This window comes from Coregonus clupeaformis, unplaced genomic scaffold (genome assembly GCF_020615455.1).
Source record: "Coregonus clupeaformis isolate EN_2021a unplaced genomic scaffold, ASM2061545v1 scaf0271, whole genome shotgun sequence".
NCBI classification, from domain to species: Eukaryota; Metazoa; Chordata; class Actinopteri; order Salmoniformes; family Salmonidae; genus Coregonus; species Coregonus clupeaformis.
Window position 1 is genome coordinate 466,869 of NW_025533726.1, and position 13,634 is coordinate 480,502.

General features: G+C 42.1%; 2 long non-coding RNA genes across 2 annotated transcripts; both read right to left on the bottom strand.

The window, feature by feature from the left end:
- LOC123484314 lies at positions 1-1,118 on the bottom strand. The gene is made up of 3 exons (XR_006658486.1): positions 1,055-1,118; positions 371-534; positions 1-21 (listed from the first exon to the last, which is right to left on the bottom strand). It is a non-coding gene; the product is annotated as an uncharacterized LOC123484314 (long non-coding RNA).
- Positions 1,119-2,885: 1,767 nt separating this feature from the next.
- On the bottom strand, positions 2,886-6,476 carry LOC123484317. The gene is made up of 3 exons (XR_006658487.1): positions 6,425-6,476; positions 3,116-3,239; positions 2,886-2,917 (listed from the first exon to the last, which is right to left on the bottom strand). It is a non-coding gene; the product is annotated as an uncharacterized LOC123484317 (long non-coding RNA).
- Between the last annotated feature and the right edge of the window lie 7,158 nt (positions 6,477-13,634).

Consider the following 13,634-nt stretch of genomic DNA (forward strand, 5'->3'; position numbering starts at 1 on the left):
CCCCTTTCTGCAGCCGCCCACCTGTATGGACATGGAGGACAAGGGGTCAGCTGGTTGGATAGGTATAAGTAAGACGGTAATCGCATCCTCTTGCCTTCTTATTGGCTGGGTATAAATATTGCCGGCCGTCATTGTAAATAAGAATTTGTTCTTAACTGACTTGCCTAGTTAAATAAAGGTTAAATAGAAATAAATAAAAATACAACCATTTCACTTCCTACAGGAGCGCCTAAGGGCAAGCAGTTTGATTTGGAATTCAGCATATCTGTATTATAATAATGTATAATAGATATATAATCATGTTTAATAATGATGTATAAGTCATTTTTTCGAAATCTAATGATTTGAAAATTATTTGACAGTGTTTGACCTCTGGCACTGATCTCCTCCAGTGTATCCTGCTGCAGCAGCTGTTCCAGTGGGGCGGCGGGGAAGTGGCCCAGCAGACACAGGCAGTAGACCACCTTCAGCAGCTCGGAGGCGGCCATCTTGGGCAGGTAGGACACCACCACGTGGGTCACGCCCTCCAGGAACCTATGGCCAGGGAGAAACCAGTCAGGTCAAGTGAAACATATAGAGCTTAGGTTGCATTCAATGCGAGATGGTGGTAATCTGTATTATGCGACTGTTAAGTGGCTGCTTTGAATATTGATTGAGAACCCATCTCCATTTACAAATATAGCTGGAGCTGTGTACACTGCAAAATAGCAGGAAGCTATAGGGTTCCTTCAAAATGTAGCCTTGCTTCCTCCGTTCCTTGCGGTAACCATTGATCTGTAAGTAATAGAATAAGTGAGATACATGGTTTCCACCCTACTGCGTCAACTTTCAGCAACCTAGTCGAATCAGTAAATACTGTACCTTAAGGACAGGAGACTGCATTAAGGTATTTGAACAGGGTCTGGGCCTCTGTAAGTACAGATAGCCATGCTTTAACTGCGCACATTAAGGTAATGCAAAGAAGAGGGGGGAGGGAAAGGGAGATGGTATGGAGAGTGTGAGACCATGTCATTCTATTTCTATGGTACATTATATTTCTATGGTGGAGACTCACGGCTCTCTGTAGCCCTGTAGGTTGTGGTTAAGGGACGAGTAGGTCTTCAGAACGCTGAGGATGCTCTTTGAGCCCCAGGGCGTCTGGGTTCTGGCCACTCTCTCTGCGAAGGCATCCAACATGGCCGTGGGGCAGAACGCTAGATCCTCAAACGCCTGACAGGAAGAGAATCACCTAGAACCGACAGAACATGTTAGAGGACAGGAGTGTTTGAGGAGGGGAGTAATCTTCAGATTTCAAACACAGGCTCTTAGGGATCAATATCACCACTGAACAGTGTGCTAGGTGCTAGAAGCTACGGGAATCTTATCAAAGGTCGTTGTATCAGAAACAGTTCTCCCATGCTGCATAAATGTATGTAACTGTATTAGGGTTGGGCGATGTCAACCTTTTCCCCATCGTAATTATGCACTCTTAAACATTGTGCTATACGATGGCCTCGCCCCCTATTGGCCAACCCCCCTCCCATAAAAAAAAAACATGCCTACGGGAGGGATGAGATCAATCCTGACATTGGCAAAACATATTTAGTGGAGCTAAATATTTTGCAGTAGCCTATTCCTCTCTGGTGGAGCTGTGGCACAAAAGAGGTGGGCAGGCAGGTCTGTGTGTGCCAAAGCGTGCAGATGGAGAAAGTGACAGTCAACGAGTGGGCTGCAGAGCAAATGACAGTCAACATCATGGGCTCCAGAGCAAGCAACTGCTGTCCTTAGAACTGGATAATTATAAACTGATTTGCATTTTTTGCCAAATCCTCCTCTCTTATTAGGCCTAAGCTACTATGCGTTTAAGGTAGGTTGCACATTGCTAGATTAATATGGAAATCGGCCTAGGCCAACTAAGCTACACGTTGTTTTCTTTCACAAGCTTTCCTCAGCTGTAGACTCAGTTTTCTTTAGACTTCTCATTCGATTTATCCATCTTGGTATTGTTTGCTCAATTTCACTTCTTGTGGCCTGAAATATAATTTGTCATTCAAAATAAAGTTGTGATTGAGAATAGCATAGACTCCGACTTACATAATTGTTCACATTTAAAAGCAGAAACTTTAGAACAAATACTTTTCACAACTTGGAATTTGTCTTAACGCTTTTATGAAATTTCAATTAGTAGGATTAGACTTTTGTCAGTTTGGTTCACAATGACAAGGAGGGATTTTTTTCCTCGACCTCGCATGCATAATTTCTGTTATATAATGCTTTGATCACCTGTACGTTTTGTTCAAATTTCTCATGAAATGTTTCTATCTTGCTATTGATTGTTCTCACTCATTATTACCTTAGGCCTACCATATTTGTAGGTTATTCAAAAACAACTTCAAACTTTGTGAGATAATCTATCTAACAGAGTTGCAGGCTAATTGTTTGATCATGAAATAGAGCAGCGGAGAAATCATCCGCTATTGGAGACAGAGAAAGAAAGAACTAAAACATATCTTCTGGACGGGACATTTAGCGCTGCTTTGGTGAAACTTAGCAATGTCTAAATTGTTCTCTTGCATTCTGTAAATATAACATTAATTGAAATAGGCTATAGCAAATAAGAATATAGGCAATTTACTGGGAATAGTGTAGCTAAGGAGATAAGCAGTATAGTATTGGTATATATAGTGTATTATAGTATACCGTAGTATGGTAAATTATAGTATACAGTAGTATGGTATATTATAGTATACAGTAGTATGGTATATTATAGTATAGAGTTGTATGGTATAGGTCACCTGTTTGTTGTTCCACATGGCGATGCTGGAGGCCACGTAGTCAGAGACGGCGGTGAACAGGGCCACGTCTCTGTAGTGCAGCTCCCCTTACAGGCCCTCAGCACATTCACTCAGGCGGTTGAAGGGGACTCCATGGACGTGCTCTGTGATGCAGGAGGGAGGAAGGAAAGAGTACAGTAGTCTTTCACATATAAAACAGTTCAATCATGAGTTGGGAATGATGAGCCGACACACTTATCAAATAACTGATCCTGTGAAACTAACATATTAAGCAGAATACAGTGGCTTACGTCCACTGGTTTCCAGTTAGTCAAGTCTGGCATATAGCATTTGTGTCTCACCTGCTATCTTTCTGCTGCAGACGGCCAACAGCGGCTTGGAGCAGAAGCCCATGGAGGCCAGCGTAGTGATCATATACTGGGAGTTCGGAAGAGTGAACTGGTCTGCCAATGACAGGGCCTTTCTCTGGAGGGAGGGATGGGAAGAGAAACTGTTATTACTGGTCAGGGCCTATATTGACAATCTCAGAGTAAGAATGCTGATCTAGGATTTTTAAGGCTGACCCCATTTCGTCGACTGGTCAATTGTTTGGTCGACCCGATAAATGTTTTGTCAGGCAGTTGCACAATCTTTTTTTTATGGCATGTCTTGATTGACGCCTGTCTCAGTGGACTAATCCATTGCGGAGGCTGTCGGGATGGCACACCAGTATCACCAGTAGTACATTTACTGTTAATTCCCATAATTTCTAATCTACAATGTTTATTTGGTTACCGTAATTTCAGTTAATGCATATATTATTATTACAGTCTTTTACAGTTCTCATTGTCGGAGTGGACACGTTGCTTGCAGAGCCCACAACATAGGCTACACTTGTGAGAAACACGTTTTAGTTTATTTCACTCCATTTACAAGTTGTCAATTTATTAATTGTGCTTTGTTTGGAGCGCTCCTGTCAATGTTGAGTTAGGACGTGCACCTGATTATGCATAGAGTTAGGCTTAGCAGGGCCTAAAAGTAACACCCGCAGGTAGATTTTGACATTGGCGGATAAGATGTGAAAATGTTTGTCTCAGCTGTGATATTTTGGTTAAAAGACTCAGATCACAAAAAATGAAATTAAACAATATACCACCTTACTAGTAATCCATTTTTTTTTTTTTTACATTACAAAGCATGCTCATCCGTTTGTGTTTTGTTTGGGTAAATTTAGCGGAAAACAATATATTTTGGCTGGTAAAAAATCTGCGCGGCTGGTAGATTTGTATATCTACCTGCCACAGTGGCTGGTGGACCAAAATGTTAATTTTATGCTCTGAGGCTACCTGGCCTGCGTGAAAATGTAGGATCTGATAGTATTTCTGATTGTCTTCACTCACCACCACTAATGAGTTGTGGAGCAAATTGTTTCTTCACCTCAAACAGCAAGTAAACAAAGTCTGTTTTTACATCCATTGAGAATGACAATAGTTCCTCAATGTAGCCTATTCGAAAAATCTTTCCATCTTTCTCCCTTTCGATAACCACTTGGGTGAAAGGGCCAAAAAATTTAATGCTCCAATCTGGTGGAAACGTCATAAAATAGGCCTACCTGATTACTTCTCATCCCTTCCGCAAATAGCCTACAGCTGTGTCTGTCCAGAGTTCACTGGCACAGGAAACTGAGGGTCCAGAATATTTTATACAATGTTGCAAGAGCTTCTGCTGGACCAAGTTGATAGTAGATACAATGTTTCAAGTTCCTTGCAGACAGGCCATGCGTAGCCAATGTGATTCAGGATATTTTCTACCTGCAGGCTGAAATGTTTTTATGTGTTGGCTTTATGTAGGCTATTGTTACATAGTTGGCAATGGCAATAGAAGTTACTTTTAGATTTGTATCATTTTAATTTAGATAGAATTTGTATTAATCACATGACAATGATTTTGAGATAGGAAGACTTTATTATAAAATAAATTAAACTGTTCCACGACAATGCGCATATGAAAATCATAACTGGCATGCAGATCGGTAGAAATTGTAAGATAAATTGGCACTCCAAATGGAAAAGGTTGCCGACCCCCGGTGTAGCCTATTACAGGCAACTTTGGGAGCGTAATGGCAGAATCTGCAAAGGCCAGCAGCAGTGGGAGGAGGTGGTTCAGGAACAGGTTTTTTTCTTCTGGTTAGGCTATCTTGATCTCTGGCTCCTCTTGAGTAATTTGTGTGTATTTTATTTAATCAGAGCGTGCTTTAAGCATCAGATAAGTTCAGTAGCCTACATATAGGCCTAGTTGATTTTATTACAACACATAGCGTGTCTATACAGTTGAACTCGTACATTTACATACACTTAGGTTGGAGTCATTATAACTAGTTTTTCAACCACTCCACACATTTCTTGTTAACAAACTATAGTTTTGGCAAGTCGGTTAGGGCATCTACTTTGTGCGTGACAAGTAATTTTTCCAACAATTGTTTACAGACAGATTATTTCACTTATTCACTGTATCACAATTCCAGTGGGTCAGAAGTTGACTGTGCCTTTAAACAGCTTGGAAAATTCCAGAAAATTATGTCATGGCTTTAGAAGCTTCTGATAGGCTAATTGACATAATTTGAGTCAATTGGAGGTGTACCAGTGGATGTATTTCAAGGCCTACCTTCAAACTCAGTGCCTCTTTGCTTGACATCATGGGAAAATCAAAAGAAATCAGCCAAGACCTCCGAAAAATAATTGTAGACCTCCACAAGTCTGGTTCATCCTTGGGAGCAATTTTCAAACGCCTGAAGGTACCACGTTCATATGTACAAACAATAGTACTCAAGTATAAACACCATGGGACCAAGCAGCCATCATATCGCTCAGGAAGAGACGCGTTCTGTCTCCTAGAGATGAACGTACTTTGGTGCGAAAAGTGCAAATCAATCCCAGAACAACAGCAAAGGACCTTTGTGAAGATGCTGGAGGAAACAGGTACAAAGGTATCTATATCCACAGTAAAACGAGTCATATCGACATAACCTGAAAGGCCGCTCAGCAAGGAAGAAGCCACTGCTCCAAAAGCCATATAAAAAAAGCCAGACTACGGTTTGCAACTGCACATGGGGACAACATCGTACTTTTTGGAGAAATGTTGTCTTGTCTGGAAGAAACAAAAATAGAACTGTTATGTTTGGAGGAAAAAGGGGGCGTTGCAAGCCGAAGAACACCATCCCAACCGTGACGCAATATTTCGCTACTATTCTGACATTTCACATTCTTAAAATAAAGTGGTTATCCTAACTGACCTAAGACAGGGAATTTTTAATCGGATTAAATGTCAGGAATTGTGAAAAACTGAGTTTAAATGTATTTGGCTAAGGTGTATGTAAACTTCCGACTTCAACTGTATATGGAAAAATAGACGTTTTAAAAATGTCGAAGTCGATTGGTCGAAAGAACAGACGACTCTTGGTCGACAAAGACCTTTTAGTCAGGGACAGCGGTAAGGATTTTGCCTTTTAGATCACAATGAAAAAGGTACAGGGAAGACCTGATCCTAGACCAGCACTCCTATTCTGAGACGCTTTATGAATACAGGCCAAGATGTATAGTTTGTCACAGTGGGTACGAGGCTCGCTAGACTGTGATTTAACTCAATGGCTCAACGGATGAGCCCTAATGCACCTCTAGTTTCTTCTTGATGTCCACCGGGGTATCCCGGTCCATGTGGCGCATCATGGTCTGCAGGGCCATGACGTTCTGGATGCTCGGCAGTAGAGCCTCGATCATCAGCCTAGAAAACAATACACACACGGTCATGCACTATACTGTACTGGAGAAATAACACTGGACCTGGGGGAGTTAAATAGGAAATGGCACTCTAGTCATTTTTGAAGCATCACTGCTGCTGTTAAAATAGATGTCACTGGCACCCACCTGACTCCCTCCTTCAGTGCGTCCCATTGGGGCTGCTCTCCAGGTGCTCCAGACAGAAACCAGCACTGACAGGGACTTCTCATCAAACTCATTGAGGTTCTCCTGTGGGGACAAAGCATGGTGTTACAGCATCATATAGGAATACTGTCCAGTGTGCATTTTTAAATATTGAGAGAGAAAGAGTTACAGTGCTACTCTTGGTGGGTGCCAGTCTGTGAGGTCACTGTTCACTGACAGGCTGGCAACCGGGCTAAGTCAGGACTCCAAAATAAATACTAGTATATACATGTAAAATATGAATTCCGCCAGACACAGATGAGATAAACACTTGCATGCTGAACAGCGCTAACAGGACTCAAGTATCTGATTGGTGGCCTGGCCTGTGACACACTAACAACCAGTCTCTGATTGGTTACCTGGCAGACTCGAGGAGGGTCTGGACCACGCGGCTGCGCATGCGACACGCCCAGCTGACCGTGGCCAGCAGGCTGGGCTAGGTCCTCGCTGCGCATGTGCCGCGCGTCCCTGCATGGTCCTCTGGAGGAGCTCCTCGAAGCCAGCATGCTCGAACATGAGGCGCAGCTCGTACGCGCTGATCCACCGACATCTTCTTGGTGGTCTCCCCAGCACGCGTCAGGCAGTTGCTCACCCGCCGGTGTGTGGCTGTGTACTGGCCGGCCAGGTCGAGCACGTCTGAGGGGGAACCACACTCCTCAGCTGGTCGTAAAACGGCACCCTCTTGCCTGGTTGGTCTGGGGGTGTCTGACTTTGGGAGACCAGGTTTCAGAACTCTGAGTCTGTATGGAGTTTCCTTGCTTTCTTTCCACCACGTCCTGCCCATATATTTTACCCCTGAGAAGCTAATACCTCACTTTGTATATAGGAAGTCCAGCCAATGGTCTATGACTTTGTCCTGTACTACAGATATGAGACAGTCCTCTGTCAAAGCTCTCTGTCATCAACATCTGAGGGCCACGGTGTTGCCATGGACATCGGTGGTTGCATATCCGCAGGGCCCACCTGAGCAACCTCCTCTGCTGTACGGGCTGTCATTGTGTTGTGTTGTTGAAATAATACCAGTCCACTGGGTAGTGGTTTAAAAAAGGTATATGGAAGGTATCATCTGAAATTATATAACACGATTACATACAGTCAATGAGTGTTTAGTACAGCACCACTTTTTGAGTCATCAAAGTATCCTCTTGAACATCTACTAGAACAAAAGGGAAAGCCAAATAACACACCGTGGCATTGCACATCTGACATTACAATATCATTAACCTTAGATAAGTTTACCACTGTCCTTACAGTCTTTCCTTGGCAAAATAGACTGATACTGAGTCACTTCTGCGTCTAAACACGTGTCTCCACTATCTGACAACACTAAAATGTTGTTTGTAAGACAATCATTACTTCCCATTGTGTAAATTACATATTATATTATTATAAATTACAATACGATGTAAATCGGTCACAAGGTCAACAAGCTCATGATGCTCCGGGATGTTCTAGCTAGCTAACGTCATTAGCCAGCTATCCCTATAGTATCTCGTCAGCCAACTCGCCAAATTCACAGGTTGAGCTAGCTAGCTAACTCACTGCAGTTAGAATTTCCATACATTAAACATACATAACGACATGTCATCATATTTAAAAAGATACCCAGATGAAGGAAATATAAGCTAATTTACCCTGGCCTTAGCTATGTTGTCCAATCCATTTCACATGCCGGTTGCCTGTGTGTGCAGCCATAATCGGTCCTACGTCGTCCGTTACAAAACGACGTTACATCCTGTTAAGTTTTTTAGTTTTGACAGTTATTTCAAATATAATATAATTTAGTTGGAGTATTATAGTGAACATTTATAGAATTTTTATCTCATATTTAATTTAAAATTAAAATATATTCAGCTAAACAGATATAGATATGGTTATCGGACACAATTAAAATAACACACGTCCTAGCAACAAGACATCCGGCCTATGGAGAAACATGGCAAAATTTGTACTTGCGAAGACTGTAGTTAGGTTTATGTAGACATAAATGTTGACTTACCTAAATGGGAAGAGCTTATGACATCTCCATACATGTACAGCTTTGTTTTACTCTCAGGCAAGGCAAATTGCCCATACTTTGCCAAAGCTGAACTCTTGCAGACTTACTGCAAAGATCTCTGCCAATAGCATACAAGATTGCATGCACCCCAATGAGTGGAGGTAGAGATATAATGAGTAATTGATTATATGGTTTTTAGTTTTGTAATGTGTAGCTAAGTAGAGATATTCTGCCCAGACATTCAGCATCACCCTCTTTCCACCTCCCAGCAATGGCTGGAAAACATTGCAAGGAAAATGGAGGAAGGATGACCATTCCCCCATGATATGGAGGGAACTTATCGACGTGGGGGTAGAAGGAATGCTTCTAGGGGCCTTAGGACTTCCTAGAACATGTACAGGTAATGATATACATCACCCTTATTAAAGATAAATCATTGGTATTATTTTTAATTATTACTTTGTTGATAATTCACAATCAATTGGTTCAGCAAGAATGGAAACATCCTGACCAAATCATGTCAAAGTGCTGCTTGTCTTCCAGGCTTACTATGGCATCACCTAGATATGACGACGGAACTGATGATGAAGATTGCGTAAACAGAGAACCTGCAGACACGGGAGCTGTGATGAAGAGGAGGAATAAATAAATAAATGGATAAGGAGAAGGGTGCGCTCAATGGGAGGCAGGGCGGGATCAAAATTAAAGAGTAATTCAGGAAGTAAAGTGATTTTATTGCCATTGAAAATATGAAGTAAAACTATAGAAAATGTTTTGGGTATATATGTTTGTTCTAATCCGGTGACAACTCCATGGCTATAGGCCTACATCACAAAGATATTTAACCCACTGTTAACCCCGCAGTGTTTAACCCGACCTGCTACATCGATCCCCCAGCTGTTTGCCCCTGGGGTATTCCGGGACGCCCCAACCATCAGCCCTCCCACCTGTTGGATGGGGGGCATCGAGGAGGAGCTGCAGGGTGGATGGAGACAGAGACTGGCCCTCCACAGCTCATAAAGTACATCTACACAGACTGGACCAGGCCTTCAACAAGCACACCATCATCCTCCTGGATGACAGTTGGCTGAGGACAGAGAGGGTGGAGAGGAGGAGAGGAAGAGAGCAAGGTGTTTAGTTAAATGTTGTTGGGTTAGTTAGAGCACGGTGAAAGCAAACACCAGGGTTGTGGGTTGGAATTTTGTATCATCACTCCACATACGCTGAACATGTGTCCCTGACTGTCAGTGTTGACAGTTTGTAAGTTGTTTGGATAAAAGCTGTAAATGACATATTATTATCTTTAAGGTGAGGAAGGTGGTCGGAGCGAAGTAACAGTATGGGCGCCCATCGACAGAGGGGCGCACAAGAATCGGGGGCGGTGATTGGGATGGGAACCCTTGGTTAATCTGAAGTGCTTCCTTGCTGGAGAACGCTCCTCGGTGACAGGACGACGGCATGGCAACGCAACTGGAGTACGAGGACAGAGCCCACATTGCTGAGAAGCATCTGTGAAGACTGCAGGTAACAAATCAAAATTGTAATTTAATAATTTTTTTCATTTAGCAGACACTCTTAAACAGAGCGACTTAGTAGTGCATTCAACTAAGGTAGACGACAACAACATATCAGTCATTGCAAGTGAAACTTTCTCAAATCAACTTTTTAGCTAAATCATTTTTTTCCTTCATTATTTCATTACCATTACATTGTTTTATCTATAAAATGGATAAAGATATTCACCTTAAATTGCAAAAAAACTCAAACCTTCATGTGATTCTTCTTTATCATCTCCTTCAGATGTGACAGATGTATCGTTTGGGGCAACATCAGTGGAAGTTCCCATGTTGACCTGCAGAGGGAGAAGGTTTACCGATACGAAGGGGCCATCTGGGGACCACTGAGATTTTTTCAAGTCCTAAAGATGATATATGACAGGTAATTAACTGTTTGACAAGACATTATTGCCAAATTATGTTTATAATGAATTGTACTGTTCCTTAGTCAGATCTGTTTGTAGCGTATAGTAACTCTATGGTCGTTGTCATGCCAAAATGTACTTTGATTTGACAAGACAGCACAGTAGATCTGGGACGAGGCTACTGTTCCTCTGCCATTTCATACCTAAATTCAACTACCATAAAATACCACTGCACTAAGTTTTGATAATAACTCCTGTATCAGTGCTTAGTTCAGAACAAGAACAGATATAGCCCCTGGTTCACCCTCAGACTCTGACTGCCCTTGGACTCAGACAAAAACATCCTGTGGCGTACTGCATTAGCATCGAACAGCCCCGCGATATGCAACTTTTCAGGGAAGTCAGGAACCAATATACACAATCAGTTAGGAAAGCAAAGGAGCTTTTTCAAACAGAAATTTGATCTGTAGCACTAACTCCAAAACTTTTGGGAAACCGTAAAGCCCATGGAGAATAAGAGAGCTCCTCACGTGGACTGCACTGGAGGCTAGGAAACACTGTCACCACTGATAAATCTAGATAATGAGAATTTCAATAAGCATTTTGCTAGGTGGCATGCTTTCACCTGGATACCCTCGCCACACGCTCCTCACCCAAATAGATAGATGTCTGAAAGAGCTGCAAAACGACCCCATAATCAGTGGGCTAGACAATCTGGACTTAAAATTAGCAGCGAAATTTTTTGCAACCCCTATAAGGTTAACCCCTAATCCTGAGATCCCCAGGAGATTGGAAAGTTGTCAGTATCCCCCCTCTTCAAAGGGGGTGACACTCTAGATCCAAATTGTTACAGACCTATATCCATCCTTGCCCCTGCCTTTCAAAGTATTTGAAAGCCAGCTAACAAACCATTTCGAATCCCACAGTACCTTCTCCACTATGCTATCTGGTTTCCGAGCTGGTCATGGGTGCAACCTCAGCCAGAAGTCTAAACGATATTATAATCCGCAATCGATAAAATACAGTATGTGCAGCGCTTCATCGATCCTGGCCAAGGCTTTCGACTCTGTAACCACGGATTCTTGTTGGCAGACTCAATAGCCTTGGTTTAAATGACTGCCTCGCCTGGTTCACCAACCACTTCTCAGATGGAGTTCAAGTGTCAAATCGATGGTTTTGTTGGATCTGACAGTCTCCATGGGGGGTGCTACAGTTAATTCTCTTGGGCCGACTCTATTTGTGTGTATATCAATGATGATCACGCTGCTGGTGACTCTCAGATCCAACTCTCACGCAGACGACACCATTTTTGTATACATCTGGGTCCGGTCATTGGACACTGTGCTAACAGTAAACCTCCAAACGGAAGCCTAATGCCATACAACACTCCTTCCATAGCCTCCAACTGCTCTTAAATGCTAGTAAAACTAAATGCATGCCAACGAACCTGTTTGAGACTTTACTTCCTGCCCCGACTAGAATCACTACTCGGCGGGTCTGACTTAGAATATGTGGACAACTACAAATATAGTGTTGGTAGACCGTAAACTCTCCATCCAGACTCAGCATTAAGATTCAATCTAAAGTTAAATCTAGAAATCGGCTTCCTATTTCGCAACAAAAGCCTTCCTTTCACTCATGAAAAAACACCCCAAACGGATTATCCCACTCGATCCTGAAACATTTATAAAATATTAACACTCTAAGCAAGAAAATGGATGTAGTTTATCACAGTGCTATCCGTTTTGTCACCAAAGTCATATATTACTACCATTGTGACCTGCAGTACGCCTCGGGCTGGCCCTCACTACATATTCGGCCGCAAACCTACTGTCAGGTATTATAAATCACTGCTAGGCAAATCCCTGCCTATCTTAGCTCATTGGTCACCTAAGCAACACCCACCCAAGTAGTAGTGAGATATTACTGGTATTCCAAAGCCAACATTTCTTTTGGCCGCCATTCTCTTCCAGTTTGCTGCCAATGACTGGAACGGACAGCAAAAATAAGGAGATGATTTCACTAACTTTTAAATCATTGTAGAGCACCTTACGATCACTGCACCTGTACACAGCCATCTGTAAAGCCCACCCAACTACCTCATCCCCATATTGTTGGCTTATTTTGCTCATTTGCACCTCGGCATTCTATTTGCACATCATCTTATAAATATTCAGTGTTAGCTACTAAATTGTAATTATTTAATTATGGCTGATATTAATTGCCTTACCTCCATAACTTATTACATTTGCAACACTGATATAGATTTTTATTGTGTTATTGATCTGATGCGTGTTTATCCCATATGTAACTGTGGTTGTTGTTGTTTTTATCACACTGGGTTGCTTTTTGGCCAGGTCACAGTTGTAAATGAGAACTTGTTTAACTGGCCTACCTGGTTAAATTAAAAACAATTAAAAAAAAGTTCTAACACACATATAATAAAAACTTCTGAATACTTTTTCTCAAAGGAAAATGGTACAGTGACTTCCTGAATTTGGTCAGTTCAACGTGCCACTGTAGTCTAAGTCCAGAGGGCCACAGCCATATCAGCCACTAAGGGATATTGCCGCTCTAAAGGCCTGGAACTGCAACTCCTCTGCTGAGGAGGTTCTCTCCCTAGGCATATAGCACAGGTAAGGGTCAAAAGTCAACATAGTGACAGTTGCAGATAGGAGGGAATAATACTAGTCTGTCAGATCTGTTTGTGCAGACTTTTGCAATTCCTATAGTCATTGGACATGACTTAGCTAAAGAAAGACTTGTGATAACCGATCCCAGATCTGTTTGTGCTGTAATAATGATTGACAAATAGCCATAGGATTTGGCTATTACAGCACCTAAAGATCTGGGACCAGGCCAGGCAGACAATTTATATAATGCTACAGGATAAGTTTCATCACACACAAGTAGAGGAAATGCCTCTAAAAAGCTCCTTAACCCAACAATAATAAAATACAACTAAAAAGAACATAAGACAT